We start from the raw sequence: 22,829 nt of genomic DNA on the forward strand, positions 1-22,829 counted from the left end.
GAAGCAATCCCAACAAGAATATTTAAAATAATGCCATCAGGCATTTGTTGAAGAATTCCAAGATAAGATGTTTTCATAAATTTCTCTTGGATTGTCTCCGGAATGCCTGTTGGGTTCTTCTAAAAATTGCTACTGGGATTGCTGATACCATCCAGGATTCTTCCAGGGAGTCCATTTGAAGTTCCTCCAGGAATTCTTCCTGTGATTTGTCAAGTGATTTCTCCAAGTATTTTTTCATGAATTTCCTCACGGATTTTTCAAAAAGATCCTGCAATAGTTCTTCCAGTGATTTCTCTATAGATGCTTTCAGAAATTGCTCTCGAAATTCCTTTATAAATTCCGCCTGTAGCTCCCATGATTACTTTATAATTTATTCTTCAGATTGCTCCTGCAATTTTTGCAAGGATACTTCCAAAAACTCTTCTAGCATTTTCACTATAAATTCTTGCTGCGATTCCTCCAGCGATACCAGTATGGATTTCTTTAGAAACTAAGTACTCCTACTAGGAATCCTCTTCAGATTATTTTGGGAACTACTGCTGGGATTGCTATTGCTGGAATTCTTCTATAAATTTCAGACATCAATCCTCCAGGAGTTTTTTTGAGTTCCCCACCTGCAGGAAATCATCTAGGAATTCATGGAAGATTTTCGACAGTAATAATTGGAGATGCTGAAAATGTATGAAATTTATCAAGAATTTGAAAAAAAATCAGTAGGAGTTTCTGAAGGAATCTCAACAGTAATGACTGGAATACAATAAGAAATTCCTAAGGTTATCTTTCACAAATTCCCTGAAGGATTCATAGCTGAAATTTCTGGAAGAATTACTAGAGATTTCCTTGAGGAATCCAGGAAGAGTTTTCAGAGACACCCCAGCAGGCTTTCCAGATTATTTGAGAAATCCTCTTGGAATTCCTCTAGAAATGTCTGATGGGTTCTCCTGGAAATTTCTGGAATTTCTCCATGGATTTCTCCTAGGATTCCTCCGCAAATTGCTCCGGTCATCCTTTTAGGGATTTTCCCAAGGATTCCTCTAATAATTTCTCTCGGAATAACCTTAGAAATTCCTGCACGGATTCTTTCATGAACTTCTACCAGGATTTTTTCTTGAGATTTCTCAAGCAGTAGTATTTTTTCTTAACATTTCTTAAGCACTTCTAGATGATATTTCTGCAGTTTTCGCTCTTGGGAATCCTCCTGAAGTATTTCAAGCCGGAATTGGTTGAAGAATTCTAGCAACACTTCTTGTAGGATTGCCACCACGAAAGCCTGAAAAAACCACAGTACCATTTCAGGACCACTTTCAACAGGAATTCTCAAAGAAATTTGAAGAGAATTTCCAGAATACGAAGAGGAATTCAGAAAAAAAATCACTAGAGAAATTCGGCAAAAAAAACCGTGGGTGAGTTTGTGAAGAAATTATTTGATAATTTCGAAAAAAATCCTGTAGGAATCATATGAAGTAATCTTGATGGAAACTCAGCACGCATTCTTGAGTAATCTCCATGGTGAATTTTTGGAGGTACCTTTTAAACATCCCTGTAGAAATCACAGAAGGAACTTCTGCAGGAATCACTCACTCACTCATGTATCCTGAGCACCTCTAGAGGTACATAGGGCCAACGTAAACTATCTCCATCCTGGGCTGCTGCTGGCTTCAGCCTTGACCTGGACCCAGGTCAGGTTCGCCTTCTTTGATTTCCTTGTTGAGGTTTCGTCGCCGCGGGCCCCTGGGTCTGTCTCTGCTGCGATGTGCTACCGGATTCCAATCCAGCGCTTGCTTGCAGATTTCGTCTCCGTTCTTTCGTGGTGTGTGGTCGACTTCCTCCATTTACGTTCTCGAATTTCTGTTGATATCGGCTTCCAACGACATCATCGATGGAGATCAGTACTCGAAATCCAGTTGTGAGGCCACCAGGCCCGAATTATAAACCGCAGATATCGGTTGATGAAAATCTGCAGCTTTTGTATGGTCTCTGCTGTCACGCACCACGTTTCGCTGGCGTACAACAACATAGATTTCACGTTGGAATTGAAAATTCGAGTTTTGATGCAATCTTGGATGATTGGATGATCTTGCGATGATTGGATCTCCATATATTTCGTAGATTCGGAAAAGCAGTCGTAGCCGTTTTGATCCGTGTTGATAACCAACGATTTGGCCTTGCTGACGTTGATGGTAGACCCGCCGTGGAGGAGCGTTCGGTCTAGTCGTCGAGCTTATTCTGCCTGTTAGAGCGTCGTTGGTCTATTATGCTCTATTGCAATGGACTGCCAAACTAGCCTACGATTTGCTACACGGTCAATCGCCCACACCATGATCTTGTCGATTACGATGAGAAACAGTAGCGGTGATAGTACCAAACTACCCGGATGGGGTCCGACAAAGCTCCGTTATGCAGGACTCTGCATGTAAAAGCTACGTACTGCGCTTCCATGAGGTTGACGATTTTATTCGAAACTCCTGTGGGGCGTCCTGAGACGCGGCGAAGAAGATCGAAAGCTTTTTTGTACTCAATTAACACCAAAAAGAGGGACTCTTGGAATTCGTTAACCTGCTCCAGTATAATACGGAGCGTGACAATATAGTTAACACAAGATCTTCCGGCACGGAACCCTCTTGCTGCCGCCGGAGAGCCGCGTCTAATTTCTCCTGTATCCGATTCAGGATAACTTTGGCACAGACAACACACAATGGATCAATGCAGAAATCACGGTAGGTATCCTAGAAGATTTCCTAGAGGAATTCCTGAAGGAACTCTAGGAGAAATCCGCCGAAAATATCAAGAAGAATTCTTGGCAAAATGAAGAAATCTTTGAATAACGTCTCAAGGAATTCCTGCTGAAATGCTTAAATTCTTGCTGAGATTGCTCCAGAAGTATGTCCACGTTATCATATACAAATCCATTCTGTGATTTGTCCAAGGATTTCTATAGATATTTCCAGATTTCTCTCTTTAGGAATTTCGCTTGAAATACTACTGGGAATCTCTGAAGGAATCACAGCAAGAAATTTTAAAGAAATATCTGGATGATTCACAGCAGCACTTTTGTAGGAATCTCAGTTGTAAATATACAAGACAAGGGACTTGCCCTCTCCTTCATCTCGCTTTTCTTAGTATTTATCAAAAAGAAATATTGAAAAAAAGAGAAAAGGCTGCCGACGCAAGTGGTTGTTATTGCAAGGGGAGTTCCTTCAATAAATTCTGGAGGAGACCTATTATCATTCCAGGTATTTCTATAATATTCGTTCCATGATTCCACCAGGGATTTCTCCAAGGACTCATTAAGAAAATCTATTTACGTTGAGATGCAGGCTCTGTTCCACCTGGAGCGTTATTCCAATGATAAAAAAGCAGAAGAAGGTGTGTTTCATAACAAAGAACAACTTTGTAGAACACACGAAAATTACCAAAAATCCATAGAAAAAGATATAACGAAAAAACTATTTTGAGGGGTCGTTCACAAAATACGACACATATCTCTTATACTTAGGCAAATATGGTAATAGTTTGTTCGGCAAACTTTCCAACAATACATTTTTCTACAACTTTGCAGAAGACTCCAACACTCTATCTTCATTTTTGAAAAAAAAAAAGTGAATTTCTGTCGCACTTTTAGGTGGATTAATCACAAAAGTGAAAATCCCAAAATAAAGAGTTCAGTATATAGAACAAATTCTTCTAAGACACTATACCGCTAAAGTCAATACATAGAGCTGCAAAAAATGGGTTATGGTTGTGTACCCCAGTATACAGTATGTGGCAGGTTCCTCCGGAGATTATGTCCGGTGGCCACATCCGGTAGTTCCTAAACGGTCAAAAACTGTGTGGAAACAATGTTTGGTTGCAGAGGTATAAGTTTTAGTGAAAATAGAGTGAGTTTAATAGCGAATCATAATGGAAAACACTCTGTGTACCGAAAAACAGCCGTTTTTATACGAATCTGACCCAGTGACCCACCGGAATAACTCCGGCCATAGGGACCATTCCGACGTTCTCTGTCCACTTTTACAAACTAGACATATGTACGAGTGTACTGTCAAAAAATTATTCAAATCCGTTGTGTATTCGCTGAACGGCGACATTTTTAGTTCATATGCGCTGACTCAGGCCGATACGGGTTAACTGTATTGTATGGGACTGAGTCTATTTATGAATTACTTATTTCCTAAAAGGTTGGTTTCGAACAGAAGATGAAATTAGGTATGTGTTTCCTGTTCTGTCAAAATTGTTATTGTCAACATGCATTTGACATGCACAGAGAGTCAATGGATCACTAAAATAACTAAAACGGCCGCTATGAAATGAACAGATAGCGCCACCGTAGCCTTGTGTTTGACGTAACTCGACTGCTGTCACTGTGTTACCGTCCATATACGGTGGCGCTTTTGTTTTGAAGCGGTGAGTAGCGGAAACGTCGGCTTCAATGATCCATTGCATTAAATCAACGAAGCCGTTTGTTGAATCCAAGCTAACCTTTTTCAGGTAGAAAAGAAAAAAAAACAAAAGAAACAAAACCTAGCTGTCGAATTGACAGCGTAGATAGTATCTAATTAAAATAGACAAAATCGTGTTTTTCATAAAGAAAAAGTTTGCAGAAACGTAATACATGTTAAATGGAATTTCCTTTCACGATTGTTATTCAACAAACATTTCAGGTTGAATTTAACAACAAAACATTTATCAGCTCTTACATGATGAACATATTTGGTGCGGCCACAATCTATTTTGCGGCATGAAATCGATTTTAGATGGAAGTTTTGAATATATTGATCACTACTGTCTATTATTGTTAATGCTGATTTGGGATCCGGTCATACAAAAACAGCAAAAATAAAATCAAATGCTAAATATATGATTTTGTGACCTGTTGTGGATGCCACCTGCTACGCGAATGGAATCAATCGCACATGAACATCACCTCCTTCGTTTCTCATCGGCACCGCTCATTGTTTTTGAAAGAGGAATAGGGGCTTCGGGGCATAATAAACACCCAGAGTGAAATGGACAACCGTCTCACGAAACAGAACTCGCTGAATAACAGATTGTTAAGCGTAAGTTTGCTTAAGCGTGGTTTGTTCAACTTTTGTACAGTCAAAACCAAAGTCAAAACTTTTGTTGGGCTGTTTTTGTCCAAACCGTGAAATTTTAAGCTTGAAGTTTATTTATACAGCTTTGATTTTATGTAAATACATGGTGTATTGTATTCATACACTGAAAATATTCTACACGTTCGAGCCACATGTTTCAAACATGAATTTTCACCACTTGAGAAACATCTGAATTTAACGTGTCAAACCAGTCATAAATCTACTTTTCAAAATCATGTTTAAAACACGTTAGCTTGGCATCATAAATGTCAAATTTCTTAGAATATCAGTACCAGGCACCCAGCTGCGGGTCACTGTTCACCAAAAATGAAGTATGTTAGGACATACTTAACGCGGGCGGGTTCAGTGATGTACCTACATTACATTATAGGCGAACCATTTTCATTGTCGATACATAAACATACTCTCAAACACGATAAAATCATGTGTAAAAGACAGTGGTTCAAAACCTCAACTATTCAACATCTGATTCAAAGGAAATACACGTTAATATAGCGTGCTGTTTTGAACGATACATTAACGTGTAAAAGAACATGGATGAGGCGTGTCGATTATTTTCAGTGTAGTATAGTATAGTATTACAACATAACATATGCAGACTGCGCAGAGGTCTCTCTTAAGCAATACCTTCTTGGTGGTTCCGGAGAGACGTAGGGTTTGGCGACCATAGGAATGTGTTTTAGTGGGTCGAGGAGAGAGTAGTCCTGGCTTCTACCGGAATGTAGAAGACGGCCTTAACCCCACACTACCCTAACCTTCATGTTAGGGTGTCTGATGAGCAGATTTATCCCCCTATGGTTTAGAAGAAAAAAAAAAGACTGTGCAGAGGTATCTATTTTGCCCCGTGCCTTTACGGTCAACCCGAAAAGATACACGATTTTTTTTAATTCTTCACAATAATATTATACCTCTGGTGGATGATTGAAATAGATAGTGTACTAAAATTGTAGGAATATTGTTAATATATCTAGTATCTCTCTGTATTATCTGTTTTACATACCCAACGTGCACATTTGCTTATGCTGTCCATTACGCCCCTAATCCCTACAGTGTTGTTGCCAGAGGGAATAAACTTCCCCGCTGATGATGCTTTCTATTAATGTTTACGGAATCCACAGCTGATATGCACTTAACTTGATAATAAGTACACATACAATAGCCGTGTTCAATAACTTGGCACGAACTGCTTGAGGTTGAACTGTAGGTACTTTTTTGGCAACAAATAGCTGTCAAAGCTACTTCGAGCAACTCAAAAAAAAAAACTCAAGTTGCTTTCTCAGCGACAGAAGCAGGATGGAATGACTTCTTGAACGCCAAATGCGAACTTCGAAAAGTTGTTGCAACCAAGTTCGAACACGTCACTGAACAAAGCTAAAGTGCCCCACACAATGCATACGTTTGCGTATGCGTGACAGTAGTTTGACACATTTCCCATGGGAAAACTGTCAAAAAAACGCAAACCTCGACGGAACGGACGCTATGTGTTCCAGGCTTAATAAGATTCAACGGACTTATGGTTGGAAACGTGAGTAGTCATATGAAGCTTTTGGTCTAATATGCGAACGTTTGCACATATGTACAATACATATGTATGTTGTTTTTATTGTTTGGTGGATGATTATTGAAGCCTGTCCGAGCGAGTACGGGAGCAATGTTCATCCTGAAAACAGTAGGCTTTGAAGAAGCTTTGAAGTAATCAAGCGCGGCGAGCAAAGTAGGTATGAAGTCGGTGGTCGGTACTGATGCTAGACGCGTGTGGAGCGGTTGATGACCTGTGTTGCGAACTTTTCATGAACCGAAACCAACGTGCAAAAGATTGTTTGAATGCATGTACCTATGTAGGTATTCGAATGCGAGATGAATCATTTTAATTGAAAATGGTAAATCGTTAGGTTTCCCTGTTTGAAAATAGCACCTTCTTTTAAAACGTTTAGAACGTTGCAGCGTGGTTCAAGCGCTATTTCTGTATCGCTGTTTTGTGTAGAAAAATGTCTATGTTATTTACATAGGATGGTCTGGGTACTGTATGAAACAGTATGAAACTATGCAGACTGAGCTGTAGAAACGTGTCACTGTTATCTGCTGAGTCATCTTCGGCGGCAAGGTTACGGACTGCATTCGAATGGCGTAAAGGGTAAACTGTTTTACCTAGCCTAGTCGCATCTGCTGAGGGGCTGGCTTTAGTGAACCGCGTTGAAAATTTGCGATTATGCAATATTTATTAGTTTTTTTTTTAAATTGTTGAACCAATCAGAAATAGAGTTGGAAAGTCAGGGATAGACAAAATGATCGGAAAGGGTAAACAATTTTCTTTACAAAATATTTTCATCTAACTGATTTTTTTTGTAAAATCATCAAAAATTCTCAAATTTTCACTGCTACATAGTTAAGCGACTAGTTGTCTGATCCTAATTTGAGCAAGATTGGGTTATTTTACATAAAACTATAGCGATTTCAGGAAAATTAATAAATTATAATAATTTAATTAGCAGAGTGAAATGTCATCTCGAGCATTGATGGCAAATATAATGAGTTTTAAAAAACGTTTGACTTAACTTAATTTTCTTCTTATTTCATTATTTTTGAGACTTTTAGTCCTGAGCTGTTTCGTTTTTTTTTGCAAAAAGAGGATTTCCTGACGGGATTCCCAACAATGAAAACTGAATATTTTACAGAGTTTTAGAGTATAAAAGCAATAGGCAAAGCAGTGGTAGTGGATCATAGATGACACCTGGAGGAAGATAGCAGAGCGAAGGAACACCAAAGCCGCGACAGAGCGAGCGAAAACACGAGAAGCCAAAGCCGTAGCCCGCCAGTGCTATTCGGCTCTAAAGAAGGAATTGAAATGCTCATGTAAGTTGGACAAAAAAGCGTGGGCAGACTCCCTAGCCGACTAAGGCGAGAAAACCATCCGGATACAGTAGCCTGTAATATTTTCCTTGCACCCATGGGCCATGGACGATTGAAAAGGCTCTCACTCCGGCTCCTTTGCGTGATAAAATTATGCTCTCTCCGACTAGTGCTCACTCACAAATCGTTTGCTCTCGCAGGAGCAAATGTTTGCTCAGTCTGCACCAACCCACGTTTTTACCCGGTTGACGTCTGACCGGTGCTTTGCTATCTAGATGGCCATGAAAAAAGTAAACACGGTACCACTAAACGTCAAATAATTGATCTCGTGCATCGAAAGAGATGTTTTGCGGCTCGCAGACGGAGTGAAAAATCGGATACTTCGTTGTTTATTCGTGAGTTGTGCTTGGAGAGGAAGAGAATTATCGTGAGCGCTGGAGTGAGAAACTTTTATTTTTCATCCCATGCAGTGAGAAATCACGATCGCGGAGGTGGATAAATCCGGGGAATTTGATTACGTGAGTGATAAATTGAATGCCTGGTCTCCTCTACGATTTCTCACGTCGTCTTAGTGGGACTAAAATGAATGCTACGATGCCCGTAAAAGACATGTCTGGTCTGGACAGTTAATGACCGACCCGGCTGACCAGTTAAAAGGCTGGTTCGAGCATTTTAGAAGTATTTTTTCAGGTGTCGGTCATGCCACCAACACCTCAGCATGATCCGCCATGGGTTTTACGCATTACCCGTGTCAACACCGAAACACGATCATTGCAAGAGATAGAAACTTTAAATAGTTATTTATGCAATTATAGTTGCAAAATGATATTTTTTTCAGCACGAGTCATACATTTATGCAACGAGGCTTGCCGAGTTTTGCAACGAGTTGCATACACAGTTTTTTTTTTGTAATTATGAGTACAATCATCACTTTTTACACAAACTCATGCCGAGAGAGCATGCAAGCTGGCAACCACGTGTATTAGCCAATGATTTCGATCAAGTAGGCAATTCAGTAGACAATCGATATGACTGTCTCAAATTTTCAAGCTTCCATCGAGTTCAGTCTGGCACTTTTCCTTCGAAGCATCTACATCTACCGCATATGACCAGTGCTGAAAATTTCATTTCGTCATATCTAAATTCAACCACCTACAGCTCATTTTAGAAGCTGAACCTAAGGATACGGTATATGAAAAACTTGTGCGGCTAGACCAGTTCTGCAAGAAAGTCACGGAAAAACCGCTATTTTTGGAATATTTAAGGTAAATGTCACGGACTACCTTCGGAAAATCCCAATGATATTCACGGTGAATATCATTTGCCATTTTGCAAAGGTAGTCCGTGACATTTACCTTAAATATTCCACAAATAGCGGTTTTTCCGTGACTTTCTTGCAGAACTGGTCTAGCCGCACAAGTTTTTCATATAAGGTACCCCGGGGCAAGTGGGACCTAAAAAAATGCTAGTTTGGCTTTGTCAAGCCAAAAAATTCTAAACATAAATAATTTTATAATTCCAATGGTTGTAACAGACATTGTTGGTATATTTCTTCTTATTAACGGGCATTAAAACTGTTTTAAAGTTTTTAAATTCTTCATATTATGCATATAATGAAAAGTGGAGCAGATCTTCATTTACAGCGTAGCACGGGGCAAGTGAGACCTATTCGGATTTTTTGTACAAATGGCTTAATACAGTTGCTGCATAAATGTAAGGTAGCATAAATTATACATATCTTATGCGAATAACTATGTTTAACGATTTATGTTGGGAAAAATTTGTGGTATCGTGCATAAATATCGTAACACACATAATAAGAAAAAAAAATTATTCAACTCTAGCAGCTGGTGCAGAACAAATTGATTTTATTTATACAAAAAGCGCCCTAAGGTTAAATTCCGAAAGATTTAAAAACTTACTTTTCATATTACGTAGTTGATGAGGCTCGCCAAAAGATTTTTCAAGATTTACAGATGTTATGTTTTCCTTACATAATTTGACGATTAATAAATAAAGATTTTTAAATCGTGAACTTCGAATAAGTCGTTTTCTAAATTTTTCATACTTCATGGCCGGCTCCCTAACATTCAGAACCTTATTATGCAACGAAAATCTAAAAAAATAGAAATTACTTGAACGAAAATATGAAAAAAGATGATTTCGAAAAAATATGTTCTAGCAAAACCTTTATCATTTTAAACAATAGTTTCATCATCAGAATAGAAGTAATTAATTATAATTCAACGATTGATTACTTAAGGCGCCGATTTTCGCTTCACTTTTGTGTAAATTTCGACTTAGGCTGAAGAAAGCGAGATCAAACTATGAAATTGTGTTTGTTTACTCTCATAGGTCTCACTTGCCCCAGATGCTGAAATGCACTGGGGCAAGTGAGAGCAGTTACAAAAGGTAATAAATGAAAATAAATTACAGCTTTTTCGTTCAAAATAACTTGTAAGCACTCCAAATATTATCCTGAAACCGAAAAAGTTTTACTTTATTTGTTATTCTATTTTTGAACGACGAATGTAGTACAGTACGTTAATCTCACTTAGTGAATTGAAAATTATATATGAACAACAATATCATATATGGTCTCTTTATGGTGAGAACAATAACAATTTTTGAATTCAAAGTAACCGTTGTTGTGATACCTATGTTTTCTATGAAGAATGTTTGCCTTAAAACTAACAAATAAAAAAAAATTATGGCTGTAGGTCTCACTTGCCCCGGATTCTCACTTGCCCCGGGGTACCTTACCGTATCCTTAGGTTCAGCTTCTAAAATGAGCTGTAGGTGGTTGAATTTAGATATGACGAAATGAAATTTTCAGCACTGGAAGACAGCATTTTTTTTTAAATTCAACGTAGACAATTTTTTTTATTGTTTTCTCTATAGTATAGCTCTAATTAGACCCTAATGGCTCGGTAACATATTTGCTAATTCTGCGAGACAATTCATTTTCGAGCAGCTGATGAAGTGCCGGGGCTGGGATCGAATCTATGACCATCCGCTTATGAAGCGAACGTGTGTGCCACAGTCCCCGGCTAGAGATAGAATTTTGTCTTGATTAAAGATATACATTTTTACTATAATTACAGTTATTCGTAAATCTCAAAGGGGTCTGGGTCATTTGGCATAAAGTCATTTGGCATAACGCCGTTTGGCATAAGGTCACTTGGCATAAAGACATTTGGCATAATGGTCATTTGGCATAATGGACACTTGGCATAATAAAGAAGGGTGCATTTCGATTATGCCAAATGGTCATTATGCTAAATGACCGTTATGCCAAATGTCTTTATGCCAAGTGACCTTATGCCAAACGACCTTATGCCAAATGACTTTATGCCAAATGTCCCGCTCCCATCTCAAAGTATGCTTGGCTTTATTAAAAGATTCAGCTATTATTTCAAAGATCCTTAAACAATAAAGACTCTATATATGTCATATGTGAGATCAATACTAGAATATTGTAGCGTCGGTTGGTCTCCATTTCAAGATATTCATTCAAACCGTGTTGAATCTGTACAACAACAGTTGTTACTTTTTGATCTAAGAGAACTAGGATGGGCATCCTATCCTCTTCTGTGGTATGAGTCCCGGTGCTTGCTTATCAAACTCTTGTGAAAAGAATGGAAATTGCATGGATAGCTTTTATAAACGATCTCATCATCTCACAACGCACTCAATCGGAAAATTTATTAGCGAACCTTAATCACAGAGAACAGACATCCAAGTCCAGTTCCGAAACTGTGTAAGGAATTTAACGGCCATTTGAAATCGGAAACACAAGTGGCAATAGCGTGGCGCTGCAATCGGTTAATTTCCCATACTAATTTAATTCCCCACTTGAAGTGTTTCAATTCACCACTGACTGTGGCAATATGGTGTTTGGTGGCGTTAGTGTTGTCATCGTGTATTGGTTTGCACCCTTACTCAAGTAAAGATTCAAATCCTTACACAACTTTCCGAATGAAATTTGTTCTAGCCTGGATGTCTGTTCTCTGTGCCTTAATTTTTATGCTTCAATCCGCTCTTTAAGATCAGGTAACATATTTCAGCTCAAATCGCTACGAACTTCATATGTGGACCAATGAGCTCATCAGTAAATATCTATAACAAATACTGCAAAATAATCGAATTAACTATGTCAAGACTCCATGCCACAAACGTTCAACTTATTGGACGCAGTAGTTTAATTTCTCCAACAGGGGAGGGAAAACAAATGTCAAGACCACTACTAAGGAAAGTCCTAAATGGTAGATCTAACGACACATAAAATATTATCAAATTATCAATATCTGTAATTGTAGTAGTCTACAATGATTGACGAAATAAATGAACAAATAAATAACACAGCGCGATATTTTTTGGGCCGCTGAATCCGCATCCGGGCTCAGATTTGCTCCTGCATGTCACAATTTTGAGCTACTCCTCAATTTATAGAGCAAAATATACGATTTTGGGCTTTTTCGATTAAGCATGGAAATATTTTTTTAAGCAATGAAAGGGTAAATTGGTCAATTAGCAATTCATGCAAAATATTTCGTTTTACCAAATCATATTTGATAGATTTTAGCATTTCATGTTAGTAAGTAAACTTGCATGCAACTTTTGGAGGGTGACTTGTATGGGTAATATCGTACCTAACATAAATCGCTTAGAACTATCAATTTCGATTTTGTAAAGCGAAATATTTTGCATAAGTCGTTAATGTACATACATGTTAATTGACCAATTTACGCTTTGACTGCTTGAAAAAATATGTTTATACTTAATTCCTTGCAGTCAAAAAAGCCTACATTCGCATATTTCACCCTATAAATAGAGGTATAGCTCAAAATTGTGACATGCTGGATCAAATCTGAGTCCGGATTCAGATTCAGCGGCCCAAAATCTGCCAGAGACACATAAGTTTGCTCTTGCGACACACCAATAGTTAATTTTTGTTTCGCTGTGTAATATTGCTTAAAAGTTAGTCTGGAAGTGATAACTGTAGTGTATATAGCGTACTATAAAATTGTTGATAAATTCGTGTTTGGAAATTAACCGATAAAATTATTCGGTTCGAAGTTGCAAATTTATTTCAGTGCATTTGATATTTAACATTGAGTCGACATAACGAATCGGTTCAATGACAGATGCGCCGAACAAGAAAAGACCGTCAAAGTAAGCCGAACATAAAGCCTGCTCGGTTTCGGTTTTATCTTCCTTCGGATTTGGTAACGAACGGACGTGTTCGTGCAGCGTTCCGGGCCAGCGACGGATTTTCAGCATTTTCATGTTGAATTTACGACAATAACGATTTAAATTATAACATTTGTCTCCTATTCTTACATCATTCAAAATAATGCATTCATAGCTTTTTTTCATTTGTTTCAGATGTTTGTGATCGTTCTACCTTTGGTAGTGTAGCAATCGCATAGGTGATAAATTTCAATACTAATGGCAGACAGACGCAAGTCTTAAGGTAAGTAATTGCAGACTTACAATATTTTTTGAGTATATTTTATAGGTATACAATAGCCTGGTACACGGTTTATATGGGAAAATATAAAAAATGGAAAAACTCCAACTCCTGTATACTTTTTGAGTTCCATTTTGATCCCATATCAACTGTGCAAAATTTCAGATCGATCATACGATTTACTATGGGGAGAATTTACTGCTTCAAAGAAAAATCGCTTGAGGTCACCCATTGATCCCTAAAAATAAGTCGTTGAATGATTTCAGTAGATAACTTCACGAGGAATCAGACCTTTGAAGACCGCAAAGCGATGCGACATTCGTGGAAAAAGTTATTCGGCCTTACCCGATCGATAAAATGTCGAGATATTATTATTTATTGTTAATCCTTATACTTTAAACAGCGTTGGCATGCCATTCGGTTTTTGGTCAATAACTTTTTCCACATGCCTTTGATCGCTTTGCGGTCTTCAGAGGGTTTGTTCCTCGTAAAATTTCCAACAGAAATCATTCATTGACTTATTTTTAGGGGTTAAGGGGCAACCTGTGGCAATTTTTCTTTGGAAAAGTGATTTTCCCCATAGTAAATCGTATGAAAACTTGAAACGGCTGGCGCTAAAATATAGTTTCTCCGATCGAGCTGAAATTTTGCACAGTTGATATGGGGCCACAATGGAACTCAAAAAGTGTACAGGAGTAAAATGTCTTTTTGTGTCCCACGCTAGTACACAATCTATACCACAGTATTACACATTTGAAAAACCTGTATATAAGGTTTCGAGAAACTTTATCTAAAATTCTTTGTAGAATTACCATAATATGTAATCGTCCTTGTTAAGCTAAAACCAAGATGGAAACCCCTACTCTAAATGAAACTTAAAATGGTTTTTTATGTAACGAGTTGCAAATAGCTATTTATGCAACAATGATGATTTTCGACAAGCCTCGTTGGATAAATGTACGACTCGTGTTGAAAAAATCGAGATTTTGCAACGAGTTGCATACAACATTTTTTGCAATTATAAAAAAATGCTTTGAGTACAATCATTTCTGATTGCCACACATGCCTCAAGATAGAAACCACGTGCAAGCATCCATGCGCAGAAACCCTTTTTTTCAATCAGGTAGGCTATGTTCATAAAGCGCAGTTTCGAGTTCGAAAGAAATCGCTAAAGAAACTTCTTGAGTGATTCCTGGCAGGAATTTTCTTCGGTGACTGCCATTTGAACTGTCATTTCTTCACTACTGCGTACTGCGATCGAAGAAAAACTGGTTTCTTGAGCGATTCAGGCAAGGAATTTCCCATGCATCAAAATAGGCTGAGAAATTCCTTCTAAACTGCAAACAGTCCTTAAGTATCAAAAGTACTCTAAGTTGCGTCAAAAACAAGCGTTGTGTGCTGCTGATGATTCTCACCACTTCTCACTCTACGTATGTTTGGCTGACTAAATCAGAATTAGAATCACTTCTAATCCGATTCGGTCTGCCAAAAAGACATAGAAGCAGCCATCTAATCGACATAAAACTACAGAAGGCCATTAGTGTTCCGGAAAAACCTGTGAAAAGTGTACCCTTGCAAAAGTGCTGAAAAGTACTACTTTTCGGCACTTTTATACTAGTGAAGAAAAGTTTGCCATTTCGGCACAATTTCGGCGATTGAAAAGTTCAATCTTATGCCACATATGTATTTATTTTATTTATCTGGAATGTAGGATTAACCCTTTACCATAACTAAATCTTAAAATGTAAAAATACTTAGAAATATGCCAACACATAACAATTAATACAACTGGCCACGATAAAACAATCTTAACTTATTTTTTATCACATTTGTCGTCATATCCAGGGAAATAACGTTCTTTACCCCATTGAACTCATGCATGAATCGGATCACAGGCTCATGTTTCAGGTAATTTCGGGTCCGCAGCGGGGGATCGAAGATTCTACGTTGGCGTAAATTTGTAGAGTTATGGTTGAACTGGATTTTGGCTCTGAGATGTTCACTTGAAACTCGTCCTGTTATAACGTTGGTGAAGAATACAATATCTGCTATCCGGTGTCGCGCGAATAATGTGTCTAAATCGACTAATCCACACAAGTCCTGGTAACACGGCATATGATCTCCCGACCACGGTAGATTTCGTAGAGCAAACTTCACGAACTTCTTCTGAACTCCCTCTAAGCGCTGAATTTGGCCGGCGTATTGCGGTCTCCATACCACGCTAGCAAATTCCATTTTCGATCTAACCAGACCTATGTATACTTGTAGAATCGCGTGAGGGTCAAAAAGATCTCGTCCAAACCTTCTGAGAAGAGCAAAAAGATGCAATGCTTCCTGTACGATTCGATTTACATGGTCGTGGAAGGTTAGCGCATGATCAAGAGTCACTCCTAGGTCCTTAACGGTCTCAACTCGTACCAATGGAGATTGTTCATACTGATACGTATAAACGAGCGGCTGACTTCTTCGTGTGAACGTCATCACTGAGCTTTTGCTGGCATTAACGCAAAGTCCATGTTCTCGGCAGAAACTACCGAAATGTTGTAGATCAGCTTGTAGAGAGATACAGTCTTCAACCGATTTTATTGCCCGAAAAATCTTGACGTCGTCGGCGTAAATTAAGACGATTGTATTTGTCATATGGTCTGGCAAATCGTTCATTACCATAACAAACAAAAGGGGACCGAGATGACTCCCCTGCGGAACACCAGAATCAATTTTGAAAGTCGATGACTCTTCTCCGTTCACCCTCACGTATTGAAATCTCGCTCCCAGATACGTTCTCAACCAATTGAATATCGAGCCCGCTATTCCAAATTGAGATGCTGCTTTTAGAATACTCTCTATGTCTACCACATCAAACGCCTTGCTCATATCAGTATATATGCAATCGACCTGGAATCCTTGCGAAATGTAATCCGTTACAATGGAACAAAACTCGCACAGGTTCGTAACGACAGATTTTCCTTTAATAAATCCATGCTGAGAAGCCGAAAAGTTTGTTTGAACGGCCTCATATAGATAGTTATACACGAGCGATTCAAAAAACTTCGGTATCGCTGACTGGATAGCTACAGCACGATAGTTTTCTACATTATTTTTAGAACCTTTTTTATGAATAGGTGTAACGGACGATATCCTCCATAGCGCCGGGAAGTATCCATTAGAGAGAGAAACATTGAACAATGTATGTAACGGATCGACGATGACCTCTTTCAACGCTTTGAGCAAGGTATTCGAAATTTGATCGGGACCTACGGATTTGTTGCCGTCGATTTTTTCCACACCATCAGTAATCGAGTCACTTGTTATTTCAAACGACGCAATGCGACTTCCGGTTGAACTTACGGTGGTGTAAGAGGTAGAGTCTCGGTAAACAGTCTTGAAGAAGTCGGCAAAGAGGTCAGCTGCCGATTCGTCGCCCTCAGATGATCTTGTTCCGTATTTAACGTTCTCCGGAATTCCCTTTGTTTTACGTTTGCTGTTTACAAACTTCCAGAATGCCTTGGGGTTCGCCTTGATATTCATTTGGGTGTTTTCGATGTATGCCTGATAAGCACTTCGATGGGCTATTTTGAAGGATCGCAATAACTGCTTGTATTCTTCGATATTTTCAAGCGTAGGACATCGTTTCATGCGTTTGAATGCTTTTCTCTTAGATTTGAGCAAACGTATCAACGGTTGACTAAACCACTCCGGATAATTTGTCACTCTTCGATTAGTTGAACGAGTATCGATGACAGCATGCCGCGCAAATATTGAATACAGCACGTAATAGAAGCTTAATACATTGAAGTCGATCCAATTTACTAGAACTTCAGATAGATTCGGTCCGTTACAAAACACTCCAACCGAACGTAGAAAATCGAACATAATTGCAACTCTTTCTTCCATACCATGATTCAAATACTCTGCTTGAGATATGAAAACATCTTCCCATGATACTGATCGCAATTCATTGCAAACATTCTCCACATCCATTGATTCGAGCTTCAGTCGTTTCTTGATCATCCCTATATTGCTGTGACTGTCGTTCACCGATTCAACATCCACATTTAAAGCCATGGCATAGTGATGTAGCTCGTGCTTTACGAGTGGATCGGTTACAGCAGTTTCACACACAGTTAAGTCAGTGGTGAATATCAAATCCAAATATGTATTGTTTTGGTTTGGTATTCCACATACTTGTCTGAGGCCCATCGATGAGAAACCGTCCACAATAGTTGTTTCGTTCTGCGATGTTATACGATCAGGTAAATAGAAATTATCATCCGGATCGTAGAAGCGCTGATTCCATTTTATATTCGGTAGGTTGAAATCACCAACGACCAGTAGTTCGTTGCTAGGATGCATATCATGGATGATGGACTCCACATATGACACCAACGTTCGATATCTTGCTGCACTAGAGGTAGGTGGTACATAGCAGCAACACAATAACAACGTACCGCTGCTGGTGTCGAGCTGCACACAAATTGCTTCATTGTATTCAGCTTGTGTCCGCTCTGAGCTTTTAACTCTTGAATGAACTGCAATAAGCGCTCCTCCTCCGCAGGTTTTATCACTATTTTGAGGATTTCTGTCACATCGATAGATGGAGAAACATGCTGGAAACACTATGGCATCATCTATGTTCGGATCAAGGTGAGTTTCTGTGAAAGCATAGACATCAAAGTCCTCCTCCAACGACGATAAGAAAACGGTTTTCAGGCGATCGGCTCCTCGGATGCTGTTCATATTTTGATAGTAGATGCTAACGGTCCTTTTTCGTTCAGAATTTCCGATGTTCGCTCCAACTGGATCATTTGAAGGTGCTGACAGTGCCGCAATAGATTCGTATACTGGTGAGTTTGAAGTCAATACTGTAGCGCCACATAATTGCAAAAAAGTTTTTTTCATCATGAGTCTTACATTTATTCAACCAGGCTTGCCAAGTTGGATGAATACGAAGAGTGCTGAGAAAATCGTGTTTTGCAACGAGTTCCATACAAAATGTTATGTAATGTTTTTTGCAATGCAAAACTCAAATGAGTTGCATAATGAACATTATGCAACTTTTTTCATTATGAAATCATTTCAGTTGCATAAGTAATTAACCGATACGGAAAAGTTGGTCATAATGATACTGAAATGAGTAGTATAAAATAGAGGTTATGATACTGGATTGCATAAAAGCTATGTTTGCAATTCAGTATCATAATTACTATTTTAAAAGCACCAATTTTATAATGTCCTAGTTTTCCACATTGGTTCATTGGGCAACTCCAATTGGTTACACAATTAAAATAAAAAAATGACTCGAATGAGTGTAATCAGTTTCGTACCTTTTAATTCCGCCCTATGTTGCTTATCCTTTGACAGATACGCGTATTTCGACTACCACTTGTAATCTTCCTCAGTGTCAGTTATCCACTAACACTAGTGGATAACTGACACTGAGGAAGATAACAAGTGGTAGTCGAAAAACCCGTATCTGTCAAAGGATAAGCAACATAGGGCGGAATTAAAAGATACGAAACTAATTACACTCATTCGAAGAGGGTATTCTGCTTAGAGGGTTCGAAAAGTCGGTACATGAGCATGAGCATGAGCATAGATGACCGCACAATTCGTAGTTGCTACTCCGTGATTGACCAGAGCAATCGAAATTGCACAAGGAACCAATGAATAGGGCTTGGGACTAGCTTACTATTCTCAATGTACACAGTTTGAGAGCTCTCAACTTTATTAAGGTCAATAACGGCGCCGGCCACGTCCTTACGGTCATCGAGGAAGGGAGGGAATGTTAGTAAGACAAACGTTGTTAAAAAGACCGCGAATCGCTGCATCTCCACGTTTGTCTCAGGAAGGATTTTTTTTGTTAGTAGGGTAAGGTACATTGTCAGTCCGGGAGTCACCTATGGTTGGTGATATGATTTGACAATGGATCAATATACACAAACCGCCGTTAACAACCGACCGCTTTTCGACGCAAAAACTAGCCAAAAAGAAAATTCTATCGCGCGTCTCCACTCCACTAGGGAGCAGAAACCTTTAGTCTATTCCACACAGAAATACACTGAACGCGACTCACTTGTCGGCGCCCGGACTTTTTTTCTCGACCGGCGAGCCCGAATTAACACTTTTCACTCTTTTGTGTAAATGCAAAAAATGAAAGAAAGTATTTATTATCAACTAAAAGGGTTTTGGGAACTAGCGCCGACGGGAAGCAAAAAAATCGGAACCGACTCAACCCGCGACGCATCCACCGCACACTGAATTCGACCGTATCGATTTTATTCTTTCTCGTTCACACTGCAGCGCGATGGAAAGCGAAAAATCCGGAACCGACTCAACCCGCGACGCATCCACCGCACACTGAATTCGACCGTATCGATTTTATTCTTTCTCGTTCACACTGCAGCGCGATGGAAAGCGAAAAATCCGGAACCGACTCAACCCGCGACGCATCCACCGCACACTGAATGCGACCGTATCGATTTTATTCTTTCTCGTTCACACTGCAGCGCGATGGAAAGCGAAAAATCCGGAACCGACTCAACCCGCGACGCATCCACCGCACACTGAATGCGACCGTATCGATTTTATTCTTTCTCGTTCACACTGCAGCGCGATGGAAAGCGAAAAATCCGGAACCGACTCAACCCGCGACGCATCCACCGCACACTGAATTCGACCGCATCGATTTTATTCTTTCTCGTTCACACATCGATTTTATTCTTTCTCGTTCACACTGCAGCGCGATGGAAAGCGAAAAATCCGGAACCGACTCAACCCGCGACGCATCCACCGCACACTGAATGCGACCGTATCGATTTTATTATGTTTCCAGTTCAAAACCGAATTAGCGACATTTTTTCTTTGACTTCCGCTGCTTTTGCCTTGCGTTAAACACAATGTCGGAAGTGGGGCGCTGTATTGTACACCTGGTGCTCTATACAGCGCCCCACTTCCGACATTGTGTTTAACGCAAGGCAAAAGCAGCGGAAGTCGAAGAAAAAATGTCGCTAATTCGGTTTTGAACTGGAAACATAATATTCTTTCTCGTTCACACTGCAGCGCGATGGAAAGCGAAAAATCCGGAACCGACTCAACCCGCGACGCATCCACCGCACACTGAATGCGACCGTATCGATTTTATTCTTTCTCGTTCACACTGCAGCGCGATGGAAAGCGAAAAATCCGGAACCGACTCAACCCGCGACGCATCCACCGCACACTGAATGCGACCGTATCGATTTTATTCTTTCTCGTTCACACATCGATTTTATTCTTTCTCGTTCACACTGCAGCGCGATGGAAAGCGAAAAATCCGGAACCGACTCAACCCGCGACGCATCCACCGCACACTGAATTCGACCGCATCGATTTTATTCTTTCTCGTTCACACATCGATTTTATTCTTTCTCGTTCACACTGCAGCGCGATGGAAAGCAAAAAATCCGGAACCGACTCAACCCGCGACGCATCCACCGCACACTGAATTCGACCGCATCGATTTTATTCTTTCTCGTTCACACTGCAGCGCGATGGAAAGCGAAAAATCCGGAACCGACTCAACCCGCGACGCATCCACCGCACACTGAATTCGACCGCATCGATTTTATTCTTTCTCGTTCACACTGCAGCGCGATGGGAAGCGAAAAATCCGGAACCGACTCAACCCGCGACGCATCCACCGCACACTGAATGCGACCGTATCGATTTTATTCTTTCTCGTTCACACTGCAGCGCGATGGAAAGCGAAAAAAGCGAAAAATCCGGAACCGACTCAACCCGCGACGCATCCACCGCACACTGAATGCGACCGTATCGATTTTATTCTTTCTCGTTCACACTGCAGCGCGATGGAAAGCGAAAAATCCGGAACCGACTCAACCCGCGACGCATCCACCGCACACTGAATTCGACCGTATCGATTTTATTCTTTCTCGTTCACACTGCAGCGCGATGGGAAGCGAAAAATCCGGAACCGACTCAACCCGCGACGCATCCACCGCACACTGAATGCGACCGTATCGATTTTATTCTTTCTCGTTCACACTGCAGCGCGATGGAAAGCGAAAAATCCGGAACCGACTCAACCCGCGACGCATCCACCGCACACTGAATGCGACCGTATCGATTTTATTCTTTCTCGTTCACACATCGATTTTATTCTTTCTCGTTCACACTGCAGCGCGATGGAAAGCGAAAAATCCGGAACCGACTCAACCCGCGACGCATCCACCGCACACTGAATTCGACCGCATCGATTTTATTCTTTCTCGTTCACACATCGATTTTATTCTTTCTCGTTCACACTGCAGCGCGATGGAAAGCGAAAAATCCGGAACCGACTCAACCCGCGACGCATCCACCGCACACTGAATGCGACCGTATCGATTTTATTCTTTCTCGTTCACACATCGATTTTATTCTTTCTCGTTCACACTGCAGCGCGATGGAAAGCGAAAAATCCGGAACCGACTCAACCCGCGACGCATCCACCGCACACTGAATTCGACCGCATCGATTTTATTCTTTCTCGTTCACACATCGATTTTATTCTTTCTCGTTCACACTGCAGCGCGATGGAAAGCGAAAAATCCGGAACCGACTCAACCCGCGACGCATCCACCGCACACTGAATTCGACCGCATCGATTTTATTCTTTCTCGTTCACACATCGATTTTATTCTTTCTCGTTCACACTGCAGCGCGATGGAAAGCGAAAAATCCGGAACCGACTCAACCCGCGACGCATCCACCGCACACTGAATGCGACCGTATCGATTTTATTCTTTCTCGTTCACACATCGATTTTATTCTTTCTCGTTCACACTGCAGCGCGATGGAAAGCGAAAAATCCGGAACCGACTCAACCCGCGACGCATCCACCGCACACTGAATTCGACCGCATCGATTTTATTCTTTCTCGTTCACACATCGATTTTATTCTTTCTCGTTCACACTGCAGCGCGATGGAAAGCGAAAAATCCGGAACCGACTCAACCCGCGACGCATCCACCGCACACTGAATGCGACCGTATCGATTTTATTCTTTCTCGTTCACACATCGATTTTATTCTTTCTCGTTCACACTGCAGCGCGATGGAAAGCGAAAAATCCGGAACCGACTCAACCCGCGACGCATCCACCGCACACTGAATTCGACCGCATCGATTTTATTCTTTCTCGTTCACACATCGATTTTATTCTTTCTCGTTCACACTGCAGCGCGATGGAAAGCGAAAAATCCGGAACCGACTCAACCCGCGACGCATCCACCGCACACTGAATTCGACCGCATCGATTTTATTCTTTCTCGTTCACACATCGATTTTATTCTTTCTCGTTCACACTGCAGCGCGATGGAAAGCGAAAAATCCGGAACCGACTCAACCCGCGAC

At 40.3% G+C, this 22,829-nt stretch overlaps 1 protein-coding gene across 1 annotated transcript in view; it reads left to right on the plus strand.

Moving 5' to 3' along the window:
• Nucleotides 1-22,829, plus strand: part of LOC109399937 (rootletin) — a 153,039-nt gene that overhangs the window by 56,595 nt on the left and 73,615 nt on the right. Inside the window, exon 2 of the mRNA XM_062846408.1 lies at nucleotides 13,353-13,440. The gene's annotated coding sequence lies outside the window, so the exon portion shown is untranslated. The remainder of the gene's footprint in view (nucleotides 1-13,352; nucleotides 13,441-22,829) is intronic.

The sequence above is a fragment of the Aedes albopictus genome, chromosome 1 (assembly GCF_035046485.1).
Source record: "Aedes albopictus strain Foshan chromosome 1, AalbF5, whole genome shotgun sequence".
In the NCBI taxonomy this organism is placed as follows: domain Eukaryota; kingdom Metazoa; phylum Arthropoda; class Insecta; order Diptera; family Culicidae; genus Aedes; species Aedes albopictus.